Source organism: Meriones unguiculatus, chromosome 6, assembly GCF_030254825.1.
Source record: "Meriones unguiculatus strain TT.TT164.6M chromosome 6, Bangor_MerUng_6.1, whole genome shotgun sequence".
In the NCBI taxonomy this organism is placed as follows: Eukaryota; Metazoa; Chordata; class Mammalia; order Rodentia; family Muridae; genus Meriones; species Meriones unguiculatus.
The window spans coordinates 26,698,441-26,718,382 of NC_083354.1; the positions used below are offsets into that span (position 1 = coordinate 26,698,441).

Below are 19,942 nucleotides of genomic sequence, written 5' to 3' on the forward strand. Positions count from 1 at the left end.
GTGTGTGTGTGGGGTTGTATTATGCACATATGGGGTGTGTGTGGAGACCAGAGGTTAATGGTGGATGTCTTTTCAGTTGCCCTACACCTTACTTTCTGAGACCAGTTTTCACTGAACCCGGAGACTGAAGACTCCACTGGATTGTATGGCTAATAAGTGTCATTGATTCCCCTGTCCTCAGTTCCATCACACCCCCTCTTTGGGTTGCTTGCTGCGTATCACGCTAAAAGAGCTTCCTGCATCGACTGAATGCATTTTACAGACTGAGCCATCTCTGCAAACTCAGGCCTGTATCAGGTCTTATTCTGGTGATTGTGAGTTTTTTTGTTTGTCTTGAGACAGGGTTTTCTGTAGCATATACTGACCCCGAGTTTGCTATGTGGCCAAGGATGATGACCTGGATGACGATGATCCTTGATCCTCTTGCCTCCACCCTTTGAGTTCTGGGATCATAGATGTGTGCCCTTATAACCACTATGCCTGTTTGTATGTTGTGCTAGGGGCCAAGCCTAGGGCTTCATACATGTCACGCAAGCACTTTTACCAAGTTATCTCCTTCCTGGGGTTAACTTTCAAGTCTATTAATCTATAACTACAGATTAAAAGGTTCATCTATTAATTAACTGTGGAAGAGACTCACCTTAAATTTTGTTACATAGATTAAAGGGCAGGAAAAAGACATAAAAATTATTCTGGATGCCTATGTTTAGTACACAAGAAGTGAGCAGGAGACATGAAGTGCCACCACAGGTAAAGAGCATTGGTCTACCAGAAAGATCTTACAACTTGATATGTGCTGTGCACCTACCTTGAAGATATAAAAACAAACTGGAGCTATAAAGAAGTTAGACAGGTGCCAGAGATCAATTAATCGATTTTTTTATTTGGGAATTGAGCCTGGGCTTCTGGCATTGGTCTGTGTTTTAATTCTGGTTTAACTGAACTTAGAAAACAAAATCCCCAAGACCGTAAACTGGAGAAGCTTGTCCGGCCCTATGGTGAAGACTTCCTATACATATTGTAATCACTCAAGCAATAAATAGAGTATACTGCCAGGTTTGTGAAGCACCAAGTGTCATAAAGAAGACTCGACTAGGCTGTGGTGCAGTGGCAGAGCACTGGCCCAGCACACATGAGTGACGCACTGGGTTCATTCCCCAACACACACTGAATAGCTTCTATAGCTCCCAAAGGACACTGATGACCTTCCCAGTCTGACCAGGATGAACCTAAATCTGCAAAAGGGCATGAGAAGCAGCAGCATGACAGATGAAATGAGGAAGTAGGTTGGACAGTTTACACACACTTTTTGTATACACTTGCAGCAGGCAGCTCCAGTGATGTTAGTGGCTTTTACACTCACCAATTTCCAGCACACTGTCGTCATCCAAGGTGTCGTGAAAGGCAAGAACTCGGAGACGCTGAAGCTGCAGACACTGCTGGACAATCAGTCTGAACACTTGGTGAATCCCATCCCCAGTGGGAAGAAGCAGTTCCTCCAGGTTCCTGAGAGAACCCAGAGCCGGTGCTGTGGGAGACACAGCAAGCCATCCTTTGTCACTGGTCCACCATGAGCAGCTGTGACCCAGGCATTCCGAACTCTAGGACACCCCACTGCTAACAGATCCTATGCATGATGGTCCTCTCCAAGAGCAAGAGAAGGGGTCAACACACAGCTGCTCCCTGCTGCTCTCTGCATCTTCCCCAACCTGTCTCTTCACCCAAGTCCAGGCTGTGTCCTCATTTCCACTTTCTCTTCCACAGCCAAGCTTCCTCTGGCATCAGGTCACTCACTCTTCTGATTCGACCCCCTTTTTGTCATCCCTCCTCCTGCCATCACCCCAGTGATTTCACACCGAGGAGACCCACACTAGACACTAAAAGCGTGGTAAATTACTGTGAAAGCCTTCCTTCCCCAGTTCACTCTTACTTAGCAGGATATTCTGTAGATCACATGATCACTAAGTCTACTCCTGAGGACCCACAGAAAATATTTTGAAAACTTTCTGGCATGGACCAATGTTCCAGATTCATCTTTGCCTTTTCCTGTTCTAGTTCTTGAATGAATGATGTATCCACAGACTCTGATTCTTTCAGGAAAGAGTACTTAGAAAGCAACTCCAGAGATTTGGGCAATCTACACAATGACACAGTGCTTGCTTAGCATGCTTGAGACCCTGGGTTCCATACCTGTGCCACCAACATGCACACACGTCCACAGGCACAAACATGCCAAATAACTGAGCCTTCTTTTCACTCCATTGTTTTTGTAAAATCACAGCAAGATGGGTAGCCAGCAGCTCTGCTGGGCCACCTATGAAACCTCAGGAAGTTTCTTGTCATATCTGCTTAAACCAGCAAAGCTGGGTGTAAAAAATATGCCCTGATGGTAGTTTCATTAGTATGCACAGGGTCTGAGCTTCGTTTAGTTGGGTTAATGATTTATTTTGGCTTTTAAAAGACAAAGTCTCACCCTATAGCTCAGGCTGTCCTGGAACTCATCATCTCCTGTCTCATCCTCCCAGGAGCTGTGATCAGGGGCACTTAGAACTGTTAGGCCCAGCAAGAGCCTAAATATAAGAAGGTATGAAGAGAACTCAGGAAACTAATCATCCATCGATGCAAAAACGCAAGAGACTCTTTTTAACCATTGTACAATGGGGTCACCCCTGCTGGTCAGCTAGGAGTGGCACCGGGAGACAAAGAGCTTAGGTTTTTAAAAGACACAAGGCGGGAATCTCCTGGGGTTGACTTTTTGGCAAGTTAGGATTGGATGAAGTGTCTAACTTTTAAAATAATTGGTTAGTTCTGGTCAACCTTAGGTCTAGTCAGCCCTGTCGTAAATATCTGATCTTCAAGTCAGTTTGGAATTTCCTGCCATCCACAGTTAAATGTGTGTGTGGGGGGGTGATTAACTCATCCCATGTCTGTTCTGAGGAGTGGGGGTTACAGGCTTTGGATCAAAGGTCAGGAGAAGGATTGGGGCCATTTGGCCCAGTTTCCAAACAAAGCCCATCTCACCGGCGCCAGCCGGTGATTTTTTCTCCATTTAGTAGAGATCTCTGCTTGTTCTCTTCCTTATCTCTGCCCTCACAGATGGCTAATGTCAGGAACTTTTACATTCCTCGGTTCTCTGGAGAAGCACTAAGAGGCTTTAATTAACATGGGCCTAAAACTTGCAAATATAAGTTATAAGGCAATTAAAAGAAACATAGGTTACAAAGTTAGTCTGATTCTTTCAGAACCACTCCCACGTTCTAAGTGGTCTTTCACAAAGGGGTTATTTAAGATCTACCCAAGAGACTATCCTAGCTATGTGACCAGAAAACAAAACTGTTTAAAATGGAAAAGAAAAGAGCACACCCCACAGTAGAAAGCTAGCCCTGGACACTAATAATGATACTCTGCTATGCTTTCAGTTAGGAGCCCAACTTGATGATCCTCTGGAAGGATTCAGCCAACAGCAGATCAAGACAGATGCTGGGACTTGCAGCCAAGCATGGGCAGAACTCTAGGGTTCTTGAGGAAATATTGGGGGAAAGATGGAAGGACCTGGTGGGAACAGGAACCTCATAGGAAGACCAACAGAGACAACTAACCCAGTCACATGGGGGCTTTGAGAGACTGAGATATCAACGAAGGAGCATGCATGGTGTGGACCTAGGGCCCTGCACACATGCAGCCAGTGGGCGGCTTTGTCTTCACGTGGGTCACCTGGAGAATGGAGGGGGTGCTCTTTTTAATATGGACTCTATTGCCTGCTTTTGGATCACTTCCCCCTGGTAGGGCTGCCTTGCCTGTCCTCCGGGGATGAAGATAAGAGCAGACCTGATATGACTTGATGTGCTGGGAAGGTTAATACAGGAGGGAGGGGGGCTCCCCTTTTCTTGGGGGAAGGAAAAGGGGAAGGGGAAAGGAGGGGAAAGAGGACTGGGAGGTAGGGAGGTAGGGCGACTCTCAGAATGTAAAGTAAATAAACTAATACGAAATTAAATAAAAGAAAAAGAAAAGAAATGAACAGCTGAACACTGGAAAAGACAGTCGCTGTGACAGTCCTAAGAGATACCTGTATGTAGAAACCTAGATGTCTATATATGTATATAGATCCTTGTGTGTTTATGGAATAACAAACTATGAGTTTGCACACATATTTCCAATTTGTGGTTCTTTCTTTTTGACATTTGAAAAACAACTTAAATTACATTTGGCAGCGGCCAAGCCTCTTCTGGGAATGGTGCGTGAGTGTGATGCTGGTGGCTCCCCTTATTACAAGGCCTGAGGACTTGGGTCTCCACATGACAAGGACCTGTGGGGATATTAGTGCAGAATCTCCTGGCATTTCCCGAGGGAATGCTTGGTTCACTTTTGCCTTGCATTTGCAAGGCTCAGATCAGGCTGTGATTGATTCTGGTTTGTCTCAGGATTGTGGGAGTTTGTTAATGATGATGTGGTTGAGCCAATGTGAGGGCCTGGTCTAGGTACATCAGCTATTGTCTGGATGTTCTCTCCACATAGAAACTTGGTTTTGACAACAATTTGCCCACTGAACTGTTCCAAACAATAGCTATGTGATTATCAAAAAGTTAGGAAGGTCTTGATGTATCTCCAGTTCCAAGACTTAATAGAAACACTCAGAGGCAAACCAAGCAAGGGTGAGGAATTGAAATTGCTAATTTGCAGAGAGACCTGGGCATTAAAGGAATTAAATATCATGATTAGGGTATGAGAAGATGCCAGTTGCCAACAATTAAATCAGAATTTCCTGTGTTGTAATCTACCATCTCTTTATACTGCAACCACAATTGCTGCCAACCATGGTCACTTGGTTAAGTACCAGTGTGTTGGGTTAGATAGTAACTGCTTGCTGAAGCTGTTTCCTCTTTCTTGACACAGTTCATGGGTTGGCAGGAAACTGTGAAGATTGAGGAGGAGAAGGAAGGGAAAAGTACAGTGTGCACGTTATTGCTACACATAGGAAGGTCTTAAAACAGACTGTGCATAAGAAAATGAATGTAAAACCTTTTCAGCTGTTAAAAAATGGATGTATAAGTAAGAGTGGCCTGAGCTGTCTCAGTGTCAGAGTGTGTGAACTGCATCCCTTGATGCAAGTCTTCATTCACGGACTGCACACTTCCTCCTTCAGGTTCTGAACCCACTGGCACTGCACTCCAGCATGTACCTATATGTATTTTGTGTGTGTGTGTGTGTATGTGTGTGTGTGTACATACTTGAGAGTGCATATGTGCATGTACTTTGGCATACATGTAGCATAGTATGGGTTTAGGGGTTTAGAGATCAGAGGACAGCTTTTGGAAGTAGGCTCTTTTCCTTTCCATCATTTGGGCCACGGAGATCCAACTCAGGTCGTCAGCCTTGGTGCCAGGCCTTTTACTTGCTGAGCCATCTCCGGCCTTTTTCTTGAAAAAGCTATAATTTTGGCTGACCTCTGTGAGGGAAATCCTGAAATTCACTTTGTGACTGTTTGTGTGTATGTGTGTGCACTCATCTTTAAAAAAGAAAATATAATCCACTCCATTAAGGCTTCATTAACAAGCTGGGCACAGGAATTCAAAGTGTTGCTTCCTTAGACTGACTAGCATTCTGCTTTAATACTTGTAATTTTCTTTTCCAGCAGTGGGGAAACTTGATGCTCGCAGTGTGAGTTTTACACAGTCAACCTGAGACAGTAGCCTTCAGAGTGCCTGATGTTGTCCCTGCCGCTTTACAGGACCTCCAAGGCCAAAGCAAAAACACGCAGCAGCTGCCTCCACAGAAGGGAAGAGGAAGGGGGTTGGGTCACCTCTCCTGCAAAAGTCTGGGAAGCACTGTGAAGACAGAGCTCTGCACCCTGTATCGACATTGTCTCCATTTTCCCCATTAGTGTTTCCCATGAAACTGTATTATTTTTCTAAACTTTCTTTTGTTTGTTTGTTTTTCGAGACAGGGTTTCCCTATGTAGCCCTGGCTGTCCTGGAACTCACTCTGTAGAATAGTTGACCTCTAACTCAGAAATACATGTGCCTCTGCCTCCCAAGAGGTGGAATTAAAGGGATGCATCACCACCACCTGGCCTTCTAACATTTTTTTAACTAAAAAAAAAAAGTATATAAACTCTCTATACTTGTCATTGTGTTCAATATAGTTTATCACAGATTAGTTTTCTTAACATAAATAGAAGTTTTTGTGTAGATTCTGAAACCTTTGAAACAGAACAGATAGAGCACATCTAAAATGGGTGTCCAATAATAGAGGTACACAGTGCCACCATGACCAACTTCTATCCTAAGGTGTCAGTGAGTCTGAGAGTATTGCATTTAATGAGTTTAAGCATGAGGATGCATGAGAGCAATAGTATCTGGTGGTGAGACTGAGTATCACCATGGTGTCCTCCAAAGGACCAGCATGGCTGGTGCATGACCCTCTGTATCAGCACATTCCGCAAACCTCAGGTTCAATTTTTTTTTAAAGTGTCTGTGCTAAACATATCCAGACATTTCCCCCTCTTCCTTACTTTAAGAACAATACACTCTGAAAGGCTCTGCCCTGCAGACTATCAAAGCAGACGCTGAGACTTATGGCCAAACTTTGGGCAGAGTGCATGGAATCTTATGAAAGAAGTGGGAAAGAGTAAAATCTGGAGTAGACAGGAACTCCACAAGGAGAGCAACAGAACCAGAAAATTTGAACACATATTTTTCAAGTACCATGCATGGAGATAACCCTGCACAGATGTAGCCCATGGCAGTTCAGTGTCCAAGTGGGTTCCATAGTAATGGGAACAGGGACTGCTTCTGACATGAACTGATTGGCCTGCTCTTTGATCACCTCCCCCTGAGTTGGAAGCAGCCTTACCAGGCCACAGAAGAAGACAATGCAGCCACTCCTCATGAGACCTAACACATTAGGATCAGAAGGAAGAAAAAGAAACCCTACCCTACCAGTGAACTTGGGGAGGGGCATGCTTAGAGAAGGGGGAGGAAGAAAGGAATTGGGAGGGGAGGAAGGAGGGAACTAGATGGGGGATACAAAGTAAATAAAGTGTAATTAAAAATAAAATTAAAATTAAAAAAAAGAACAACACAATGTAACATTTTTTTTACATGGCATTAGGCATTGTAAGCAATGGAGAGGTTATTTAAAGTATATGAGCATGTGTAGGGTCATGGGAAAACACTGCACCATTTTGTATCATAGAGTAGAGGATGTTCTAGTGTTTACAGCAGCAGCAGCTCCTGGACTGTCATGGAAGTAAAGGGACAACTGTGCACACCTTGATTTGTTGTGAGTTCACTGCAGGAGGGGGAAGAGGAGGAGGAGGAGGAAGAGGGGGAGGAAAATAATAAATTAAGAAATGCTTCTATAAACTTACCAAACTTTTCTGATGTTTTCTTATCTGGAAATTTTTGGCAATTAAGGTCTAATGTCTTCAGAGAAACAAAATGTGGCAATATGTTGACTGTGAAAGGAAAAATAAAATTTAGTTGGGTCAAACACGTTACCTATGACTCAGAGCAGTACTGTTGAGATAAGGAGTATTTAAAAAGTGATGAAAGGTGATATAATATTCAGAATTACTATGACTAAGTAATTGTAAACAGATGCACTTCACTGTTGTGAAAGCCTCACTGATAATCTACCGTGGTTACAGTTCCCACGACACCATTGCATTTTAATTCTAGAGTATTGAATGACTGTACACAGGAGCATCTGAAGTCAAAGTTGTACAGTCCTTACCAAATGGTGTGGTTTCAAAGTATCGGCCAGTAAGCTCAATCTCTCTGAGTTTCTTGCAGGAAGCAAGCGCAGCCATGAGAGACTCACAATTCAACAGGAAATTACATTTCAGATGGAAGACATGAAGATTTGGAGAGTTCTGAATCAATTTAACTGTAAAAGATGAAAGATTTTCAGAAATTAGAGGCTGAATGTTTCTATCAGAATTGGATCCTCAATCTATCATTTCTAGCCACAGTGATTAAACAGGCAGTGACACAACATTCATAATGTAGTGACTCAGTGGCAAGTATCTAGAGCTCAGACTACGTTTGTTGGGCTCATGTTGTGTCTAATTGACACAGTCATATGAAAGAATAGCTTTCTATAAGGAACTGAATGAATGTTTACCAGTGACATTTATGAACTCTGTTGCTGGGGTTATGCCCCATGTTGGGTGCCAGCAGTGGTTCTCCTCCCTGGGGAACTGCTGGCCACAAGCCAATGAAAGCAGGAGGAGCAAAAGTTGAGATGCAGACCTTTGAAGGCTGCTAGCACGATGGAAAATGCCCTCTGGGAACCACTTCAGGGAGATAGTTCAATTTTAATTCAAGAGAACAATGTTATACTCCTTGGGGAGTGGGTGAGGGCTCTCAGGATACATGTACATAATTGGCACGTCAAGGATTCTTGATTTGCACTAAACAGGATGCTCCTACCATAAGAATGGGAACACAGTACTTAATTATCATATGGGCATAGGGAGGGGAGAGCTAGTAGGCAACTATGCCAACAGCCATATATGAGATATGGTTAGAGGCATCTATGCCTAAAGATACTTTCCAGATGAGGTCAGACAGAGAGTAGGAGGCCCTGCTGGGAAGAGGAAGTCCTTCATCTAGTGCCAAAGTCAGAATGGCTATCTGGATGAGGAAGACTGCAACCTCAAACAGCAGGGTCCTACCAACAGGAGAGGAAGTGTTAGGAGTGTAAAGCTCAGGCTGTGCAGTCAAACCTTCTGTTTGGAGACACATTTCCTTAGCCCTGAGCCATCGCTGGCCTCATTTCCCCAGCTAACAATCAGCAATAATCTTCATACCTTCTCCCACACAGGGGCTGTGAAGACTGAGTCAGTGGTTGTGAAGGGCTGAGAACAGTTCCCCACATGTTAAAGACTCGGGTAACAAATAAATCTCTGCCCTCTTAAGGAGGAAGAGCACTGTTCCCACACCTTCCCATGGACAAGTTCACGCTGTGAAGCCCAGGGAAGGTTTAACTAATGATTAGTTAATGGTTCTACCAATTACTAGCCAAGTAGCTTTTCCAGCTGAGACATGAGCTGGAGATCCAAGCACCATCCTTACCTAGTCTGGAGAGGTCAGACTCTGTGGAAGTTTGGATGGATAACTTCTCCATGTGGTGGAGGTTTGGGAAATCTCCAGGAAGGACTGAAAGCACATCTGCTTTGCCATCTAGTCTCACAGACAGTTCTTTCAGGCCTGGGAACTTGTTCAAGTTAGCAAAGAGTTGATCTGGAAAGCAGCACATAGTTCTCATCACTCAAGGTCCCCAGTGGAAGTTCTCAAGTGTGCTGCGACCTTCAGCCATTTTCATGCTTTCAAGATGAAGTTTCTTAGACTTCCTAACACCAGTCTAGGAAGCACATCCAGGAAGATATTGTCAGCTACAGTGTCTGCTGATCATAAACTACAGGGAAAGCCCTGTACTGGTCTCTAAACTTACGAAATAAATAAAGCTTCTCTCCAACCAACAGCACGGGAACGTCTGACTTTGCACATGCGAAAAGGGTGCAGTTGGACTCTCACTTCCAATTCGTGAAAGCTAACTCAAAGTGAACTAATGACAACTATAACAACTAACACTAGAACTCTTAGAAGAGAACAAGTAATTTTCACAACTTTGGGTTTCACCATGGATCCTTAAATATGACTTACTGACTTACTAGAATATATTTATGATGAAGCAGATGAAAGGGAAAAATAAGACTAAATGAGATTTGCACCTTGTAGGTGGGGAAGTATAATGAAGAAGCCACCATGAAACACAGCGGGGAATTTCCTCAGCAGCTTAAACACGAAGAAGGTGTGGTGGCTCACAGATGTGACCTCAGTGGCTGGGAGACTGAAAAAAGGGGGTTACCATAGCTCAAGGCTAGCCTGTGTTGTATGGTAAGTCCCAGGGAAGCCTAGCCTATAGAAGGGATCTGTCTCAGAACACTGAGCCTATGTCTCAAATGCCATAAGAGCAGGAAATTCCTAAACAAGAGGGGTGTATGGCACAGGGATACGGCTCAGTGAGAAAAAGGACTTGTACCAAGCCTGCCAACCTCATTTTGATCCCTAAGAGCCACCTGGTGGATGTAAGGGAAAAATGACATTCCTGAGGTTGTCCCTGCCCCCCTATACGCATGCTCTGACACAGTTCCGTGCCCATGCACACTTCTGCAAACACAAACACACACACACACACACACAGTAAAAAACAAAAAAAAAAAACATTCAGATATAGACAAGAAAAGCATTCCTAAGCATGTAACACACAGCTAAAGACAAGAACTAGACTAGTTATGATTATGAAATTTAAAAAAAAAACCCGAACATTTACAGGACTATCAAAACTTCTAAGTAACGATAAACAAATTTAATGAAAGTCAGGTAAAGCCTGTACTGAAAATAACCAAATATTACCTAATGTTAAACACAACTAATAGGAGATATTTTTCCTATTTGGTTTCTGTCAACTTGAAACAGGCTAGAGTTATTAGGGAAGAGGATCCTAAATTTGGAAAAAATCCCCTAAATTAATGATTGATGAGCAAGGGGCCAACTCAGGGGGGATGGTGGTGCTGCTCTGGGCAGGTGGTCAGGAGTTGAAGAAGAAGGCAGATATGTAAGCAGCCATGGAAAGGAAGCCAGAGTCCTCCCTGGTCTCTCCTGTTCCTGCCTCCAGGTTCCTGCTTGGGTTCCCTCTGCGACATCCTTCAGGGGTGAACTGTGCTAGCCAGGAAGTGTAAGATGTGATAAACCCTTTCTTCCCCCAAGTTGCTTCTGGTCAGAATCTTTTATTACAGCAACAGAAACAGAAGTAAGACTGTATCGTTCCTACTTTTTAATTCCTTTTCTGGAGAAGCTAACCCCCTCCTCCTTCTCGCACCCAGAATGCAGATATCTCTTCAGCAACATCTCACACACAGTCCAACATTGACTAATAACAAGCAGTTCAAATGCCCTTACAACATCTCAAGCAATGAAACACGGAAGCTATTCTTGAATTATGTGAAACCCATTCTGTCATTCAGGACCTTCCAATGATCTATGCACTGCCCCAAATAGTGAAAGCATTTAAACTTCTCCTATAAAGGAACATTTATGAAGAGATGAAACTGAAGTTTCATTCATCTAAAACTAAGGATGAGAAAATGAAGGCATAAAGTTATTGTGTAATTTGAATGCTGATTTCTGTACACCACCACCCCCCATAACTGGTTGCAACCCTTGTTCTGAGAATCTCCTGTTTCCATGTTGGGTAAACACTGCTCCCCAGTTGTCCCCTAGTATGTCAATAACGCAAATTACACAACAATACTGAGCAGTCATTACTCTATTCTTAACCCTCTAGGCTAGTCTGGCTTCTTCCCTGAGTAAATCCTTGACATACTTGCACTTTATGGTATTCTCTGCTCCAGCTGCTCTCTCTTCATGTCTCTTGGACCTCTGCCCATGGCTGGAAATTCCCTACTTCCTCCTCTAACTCTTCCCCCCCTGGAGGGCAGGAAGTCCAGCCCTATTCTCTCCTCCACTCAGCTCTTGGCTGTAAGCTGCTTGTAATTTCTCTTTTCTCATAGGCCATTGTTCTATTCGAATAGGTTGGTTAGTCAGCCTTAGCAGGAAGGCCATTGGTGTTGTGTCAGCAGGGTCTCCTCCATATGACCTTGGAGAATCAGCTCGTGCTGTGTTTTGTTTATGGACAACTTGGACAGTTTTGCTACCTTTGTCAGGAACATCCCTGATTTTATGGCTTGTCCCTTCAGTTGGAGGAATGGCAATCCATGCTTCTTACTGTTGCAACAGATCCCACCCCCGTAAATTCATGGCTGCATCAGTCATATATGGCCTTAATTTTCCTGTTGGGATTTCTGGCCCTACACATTTAAGACATTTTAGGCTTTGTTTTACCTGTAACAGTGACACAATTCCCAGGAGCTGTGTAGATACATTTTTAAGTGGCCCAATTGGATACCAGGAGTCTTGGAAAATTATTGTTACATATGCTCCAGGAGACACTAATCCTTCCACCTCAATGATATCTAACTGTAATTCTAATTTTGTCCTTTTATCATTTATAGTGTTTGCCAAAATATCTGTATTTTCATCTTTGGTGCCTCTTGTTTTATCCCTTAGGAGCATCTTTATCTCCTTTAAATGGTTTATCTAAGTTTTTAGTAGCCTTGTTTGTCCTATCAGGCCTTGAATTTTCTTTTCTTTTCTTTTCTTTTTTTTAGAATAATCCTCTTTTGGTGGGCAGCAAACTAATGGTTCATGTTGTTTTTTCTGTCAGACCTTGAGTGAAGTCCCTTAGTCAGTTTTCTGAAATTAAGGAATTGCCTTGGATAACCTGCATTCATGAGCCATATAACCATTCCTTACCATCTTTGACAATATCAATTCCTCTAGTCCTATTTCATTAATGCATAAGTGAAGCCTCATCTTTCCACCATGCCAGCCATTGCAATTAAGAGCTAGGCTCTAGAATGGCTGTCATCAAATCTCTCCAGTCTTTTGGAGTTATGCAATTCCATGTGGCAAAGTTATTGAGTATTTGTTCAACGCATGGTGAGTGTAAGCCACACTTGTTTTTCCTCCTTAAGCCTTTTAAAATCTTGAGCCTCTATAGATTTCCATCTGAATTCTTCATCATGAGACATGAGGAGAGAGCAGCTGGAGCAGAGAATGCCATAAGTGCAAGTATCTTGGGGATTTACATGGGGAGGAAGCCAGATTAGCCTAGAGGATTAACAGTAGAGTAACTTCTCAGTACTGTGCTGTAAGCTGCTTTATTAGCCTATCAGGCAACAACTGGGGAGCAGTGTTTACACAATACTGAGGCGGAAATTCTCAGAACAAAGACTGCAACCAGATGTGGGGAGTACAGAAATCAGAACTTGAATTACACAATAACCTTATGCCTACAAGAAAACAGAGTTTACCAGAATGCTTGGGATACCTGGTAACTAGTTGATCCCTGAGATCTCAAGAGACTACAGGGAAGGCAGGATGAGAAGCAGCTCCTGTTCTGCTGTGCTGAGCTCCAGCCTGCACACGGAGCACTTGGTGACAGAGGTATAATTCAGCTCCAGGGCCCGGCGGATGCTTTCAAAAAAGCCACTGCTGTTGGACAAGCAGAGCTCAATATTCTGTGAAGCTGAGAAGACTTCCATTAGGACCCGGAGCAGTGCTTGGTCTGCTGGGCCCATGTCGGCCACTGCAACTTCCAACCTAGGGATCTTGTGTGGCTTGAGTGACAGTTTCCAATAGACAGTACTGATATTTGGTGGGGCCTGGTGTCGGATATCCGCATAGTTCCTCACGATCTCTTCTTTTTTAGCCAAAACTTTCTTGCATTCATTCATGGGTTGAAAGGCAGATACATAGTCCTGATCTACAGTTGGTGTCTGTAATGTTTCCAAACTTTTTTCTATTAATGACAAATATATTTGCTGTACCCACTTATTTCCATTTGTTGAGACCTCAATACTCTTCAATAATAACAGGCTTTCTGGGTGCTCCCAAAAGTACTGTAAATTCAATACTTTTAAAGTCAGTGTGCTCCCCTGAAGAAATCACAAAATAAATGGAGGACATGCAGAAACCGTGTTGCTTTCATAAGCAAAGTTTAAAGCAATGTTCACTAAATACTCTGACATTAATGAAGAAAAAAGTTTAGGAGATAACTGCCACAGTCCCCTAATGGAGTCCATCCACAGTGAAGCTTCCAGGTGGAGCTTCATGTAGTCCTCATCGTCAGATATGTTCTCCAGCGACTCTTTCTCATCCACCAACTGAAGCAAATGAGACACAACTTCTGGCCCTGCCTTTGATGAAGGGTGGCTGGAGACATACTTCAAAAAGTTGTTGTAGGTGGTCAGAGCCTTCAAGGGCGAGTTAATTTGTCTCAAATAATGAATTCCCAGATCTTGGTCTTCCTGTCTGTCTGAACCCAGGAGTTCAGTCAGCATCATGACAGCAAGAAATTCTTGGAAGAGAGGACTTAAAAACCGGTAGACTGGTCTCAGTATCTGGGCAGTGAATTTGCTCATCAAGCAGGTGGTCAGGTCTTCATCTTCATCCACTCCAGCCTCTGTGAGGTCATCATTGTTGAACTCAGAGCATAAAGAAAAACGCCCCCTCAAGGCCAGCTGCCCACATGAGGACACAGTGGCCTTGAGGGCCTGAGCTGCAGCTTTGTACTTTAAGGACAGATACTTCATATAGGACTTGAAAAAGGCCACATCATGAAAGGGCTGGTCAAAAGGATTTTGAAACCAGTCAGTACAGACGGCTGCCGTGAAGAGAGGAGCTTTGTGAATTCCTCTCAGATGTTCATTCTTTCCAAAGTAATTGAAAAACCTTTGTACACGGATTATAGTATGTGAAAAGAACTTCCGTAACACAGAGACTGTATTATAGAAAGGAAACTCTTTGATCTCTAGAATTTTATCCAGACATGGACTGATGGACCTGGCCCTGTTTGTATGGACAGCGATCAATAAGTAGGTTCGTGACAAGTAGTTTTTTGTAATCAGTGTCTCTAGGGCTTGGGAGAGCGAGTCCACCCCATTATAGTCATCCAACAGGAACAACGTCTGGTTTTTTAACTGCTGGATAATGCTGCTCAGGCATGCTTCACTAACACAGCCTCCTGCCTCTAGGAGTTGGGCACAGATGATGCTGGCCAGACCCTGGTCTGGTCTGGTGGAACTAAGAGAGAGATAGAAGACCAGCTGGAACCTGTTCAACAGCACCCTGATGCCCAGAGAAAAGCTATTTTCTTCAGGAAGGTTGTCTTCCCACTGCCAGCTTCCCCCTCCACACACATGACCGAGCTGAGATTGGCGAAGACCTCGGAGATCGTCAGGGCCCCTTGCACTGGCCTGCTGATGTGTTTTGAAACGATGGACACATCACAGCTAAGCAAGTGGTCAGTGCCTTGGCTGGAGCACAACTCTGGCAAATTCATGTGGCGGAAAGTAGCTTTGGTGTAGGTGCCTTGCAGCTGCTCACTCAGACTCTTTGCCTCTTGAAACCACTGGGCTTCCCTCAGAGCCAAGCCTGTGGAGAGAAGGGAGGAAGAGGAAGGTGTACCTTCACATCTCTTTGATTGCTTTGCTTCTCTGCAAAGAGTGGATTAGGACTCTCCTCTCCTCCCCATGACCCCCCTCCATACCCTAAGACCCTCTCATCTTTCCATAGCATCAGTGTGTGGGGTACTGTGTGTGGGGTATGTCTAAGGCCTCTCATTTGACAGGGACTTGGATATCCTGGCACCCTAATTTCCCTTTAGGATCTCAGGAGACCAGCCTGCTGCATGATGCCTTAACACTGGCTGCTTTGGATCTGGCATGAGGACTTCTGTCAGTAGTCCTGCATTCACTCTCAAGATGCCACGGGAGCACTCTCTCACCCACAGCTCCCTTCACCTCAGTGCTCTCCTCTAGGTGGTCCTCAGACAATTAGAAATATGCTTTCCTGTCCAATGTGCAAATACACAGAATCCCATGTGCTTTCAAGTTCTTACCGACCTCGGTGGGATGAACTGGGTCCTCCTGATTGCTTTCACTTGTGATTTCCTTGAAAGAGAAATCCTTTATTAAATCATAACTGGGTCTTGATTTAGGAGTGGGCATTGTATTATTACTGAGGATCTTCTAAACATCTTCTAAACCCAGCCTGCTCAATTCTGATAAAAGGAAGGCATAGTCCACGTATGAAAGAATAAATTTCACATGTGTGCAGTAGTCCTGTTCTTAGATGGTACATGCATTTTACACACATCTTCTGTATGGGTGAGGACATTGTGAGTTATCAGAACTGTAATGTCTAGGACAAGAAGAGTCCTGCAAAGTTCATCTAGCATTCCTCCCTACTTAGTCATTAGTAACTACATGTTTAATACCATACACAGGGATGGATGTAGACAGATTATTAAACACACACTTTTTTATTTGAGACAGTATCAGGTAGTGTAGTTGGTCTGGAATTCCCTATGTAGCCACGGGTAACATTGAAGTATTTGTCTGCCTTTCTCCATTTCCCAACTGCTGGTATTATAGGCATGAGCCTACACACACCCTTGGCTTTGATACCATTTTTTTTCCTTTTCTTGAACTCCCAACATCTTACTATACCTAGATTTATTCAGAGCTAAAAACGTTTTTGTGTCTATTAGGGAACCATATGATATCTGAGTTACATCCTCTGAACTTGCAATGCTAGCCCCACTTCTGACAAAGGGCTGATATCCAAAATTTATAAAGAATTCAAGAAACTAAACATCAACAAACCAAATAACACAATTAAAATATGGAGTATGGATCTAAATGGAGAAATCTTGACAGAGGAATCTCTAATGGCTGGGAAGCAATTATAGTTCAACATCCTTAGCCATCAGGGAAATATAAATAAGAACGACTCTGAGATTTCATCTTACACCCTTGAAAATGGCTAAGATCAAAAATTCAAGCCACAGCTCATGCTGGTGAGGACGTGGAGCAAGGGAAACATTTCTCCACTGCTGGTGGGAATGCAAACTTATACAGTCACTTTGAAAATCAACTTAGCAGTTTCTCAGAAAACTGGGAATAGATCTACCTCAAGACTCAGCTATACCACACCTGAACATATACCCAAAGGATGCTTCATCCTCCCACAAGGACACTTTCTCAAGCATGTTCATTGCCTCTTTATTTGTAATAGCCAACTGGAAACAACCTAGACGCCCTTTAATGGAAGAATGGCTAAAGAAAACGTGGGATATTTGCATGATGGAGTATTATTAAAAACAATGACAAATTACATTTGCAGGCAAATGGATGGAACTAGAAAAGACCATCCTGGTAAGATAACCCAGAACGATAAACATTGTATGTTCTCACTTATAAATGGATATTAGCTGTGATGTAAAGGATAACCATGATACAATCCACAGACCCAAAGAAACTAAGTAACAAGGAGGGCTCAAGTGGGGTTGTGTGACTCTCACGGAGAAGGAGAAATAGAATAGGCATTGTGGGTGAATGGTGGGAGGAGACTGGGTCAGGGCAGAGGGACAGGAGGGATCAGGTGTGGGGAGGATGGAGAGAGTACTGGGAGAGTCAACTGCAATAGGGGGTCTCTCTGGGACAAGCTAGAAACCTAAGGCAATAGAACCTCCCAAGAATATCTGAGGGTGAAAGTAGCTAAGACTCCTAGCAATGGAGAACATGGAGCCTGAACCAGCCATCTCCTGTAACCAGGCAAGACATCCAATGGAGAGATTGGGACATCAACCCAGCCACAAAATCTTCGACCTACAATTTGTCCGACTTACAAGGGGTAAAGATGGAGTAGAAATTGAGGGAGTACCCAACAATGACTGATCCAGATTAAGACCCATTCCATGAGAGGGAGCCCACCACTGTCATGATTAATAATATTCTGTTATACTTGCAGGCAGGAGCCTAGTATAACTGTCATCAAAGAGGCTTCACCTAGCAACTGATGGAAACAGATGCAAGACCCACAGCCAAACACTGGGTGAAGCCTGGGGAACCCTGCAGAAGAAGGAGAGGAAAGATTGTAGGAGCCAGAGGGGTCAAAGACACCACAAGGAAACCTACAGAATCAACTAAACTAGTCCAATGGGGGCTCACAGAGACTCAACCTCCAACCAGGCAGCATGCATGGGACTAATCAGGTCCACTACATGTATGTAACAGTTGTGTAGCTAGTCTTCATGTAGGATTCCTAACAGCAGGAGTAAGGGATGTCTCTGACTATGTTGCCTGCCTTTGGAGCACTTTCCCCTATTTGGGCTGCCTTGTCTAGCCTCAACAGAAGAAAATGTGCCTACTATAATTTGATATGCCAAGGCAGTTGATATCCACAGGAGGCCCCCCATTTTCTGAAGAAGAAAAGAGGAGGAGTGCATAGGGGTGTGGAGGAAGGGCTGGGAGAAGAAGAGGGATGAAAAACTGCAGTCAGGATCTAATTAATTATTTGAAATAAAAATTCCAAATACAAGAGATTTATCAAGGGAACTTAAACTTTTTACATAACTATAAACTTAAACTTTTTACATAACTATAGCTCCTCTGAAGAGACCTACTGTAGTTCTTAGCATAACTTTAGCTCTTCTGTTAACAACTGCTGTCTCCTTTAGCCTATCAGAAGCCATTTAACTTCCACGTATCCATTTTGATCATAAGGTAAAATTGAGTTCAAGTTCTCATGCCTACATGCCTGAGACCAGGGTCCACTCCAATAGTTCAATAATTGCTATTTAGAATAAAACAATAGATGATAAATGCATGTTCTGCTTGAGTTAAAGATAAATGTAAGTTCTGTTAGAAGATCGAAACATCCTATGTTCCTTACTCCCAGAAAGCTGGAAAGCCCCAGAGAACTCCCCTACCCTAAATTCCAGCCAATCAGCTTAAAGTACTTTTTCTAGCTACCTAGATACAATGAACATGAAACAAAAATTAATTCTTCTCAGTTGAATCAACACACTATACCTGAAAATAATGATTTTTCCTGCGTGGTTGTGGTTTTTCCCTTTGAACACTCACTTTGAAAATGGCTCAGCATCACTGCCTGGCTCCTGAGACCAGAGGTGGCCCTGGCGGGTCAGTTTTTGTCTGGCATTCAGTATGCTTCTTTCATCTGAGTCTGGTCAGTGTGGGCTACTCCTGAACCCTAACATTCTCCATTGTTTTGTTGGTGTTTTTTTTTTTTTTTTTGGTTTTGTTTTTGATTTTGAGGCGGTGTCTTATACTTTTATTGTCCAGGCTAATGTTGAACTCCTGACAATTCTCCTGCCTCAGCTTCCAGAGTGCTCTTTTCCAGGTGTGAGTCACCGCACCCAGTGTTGTTCTTTCTTCTGTGGGGTGTGAACCGGCATACTTACCATTGCAACAAAATGACAGTCTAGGTTGCTTGTGTCACAAGTGAACTGATAGTTAGATTGTATCTCAGAGAAACAGACTGTCATCTGACCTCATGATTTTACTGGCCTTTTGCCTGCTAGCCAGGGATGTACCCGGGTCATAGATTCCTTGCCTAGCATGCAGAGGAGCTTTGTTTTTATCTGCTCAACTGCAGTAAAGAACACACATCAAATCACAAAACACAGACTTGTAATCTCTGCGTTTGGAAAACTGAAGCAGGAGGATCATAAATTCCCAGCCAGTCTGGGATTTGAACACGGCAAGTTCAAAGTCAGCCTAAGCTACACAGTGAGACTCTGTCCCAAACAAAACTCCAGTGAAACGAAATGAAACTTGCCTTGCACATCTCAGAAGTAACAAGTCAAGCCTACTGTCTTCAGTAGGCCGCAGCCGGGTCTGCTTAGTCTGGATGTTTACCAGGAATAAGTCTGAAATTTCATCAATAGACTTCTTATAGGAGAAGGGCTGACTGTACATTTCATGAAGCTAGATATTGTGTCTCCCTCGTTCGCTGTGAAGTTCCTGTCTAACGTAGCACTTGATAGTGCTTCTTAGATTCTTGTGAACTCTATCTAATTATGATACATTTACAATTGACAGTTAAGGCTCAATCCCAAGATCATGTGTTGCTGAGTCAGAGAAGGGGCGGGGCTCATTACCCTGGATTCTGGAAGTGCATGGTGGTTCTCAGGGGCTGGAATCACTTCTGCAGAGGACTTCAGGTTTTGAAGAAATATGCAACTATGCAGAGAAGAGAAAAATCATAAAATAGTTCCATGAGATAAGGATTTGTATTTGCTTTTTAAAAAACATGAAGATCAGGACCAGTTGTGAGGACTGGCTTTAGCTCCGAGGTTTCTTTGGCAAAGAGACGGTTCTGTCAACCCACACCAGCCACTTAAAACAGAACGAGTGAGTGTCTAGTTCAAGACCCGCTGGCGCTTCCTAGTCCTTTATATCTGGAGCGCAAATCTGTTACGGGTGGCGCAACAGGTGGGAGGCGTT

General features: G+C 43.5%; 1 pseudogene; it reads right to left on the reverse strand.

Moving 5' to 3' along the window:
* Positions 1 to 19,942, reverse strand: part of LOC110543790 (baculoviral IAP repeat-containing protein 1b-like) — a 48,944-nt pseudogene that overhangs the window by 5,925 nt on the left and 23,077 nt on the right.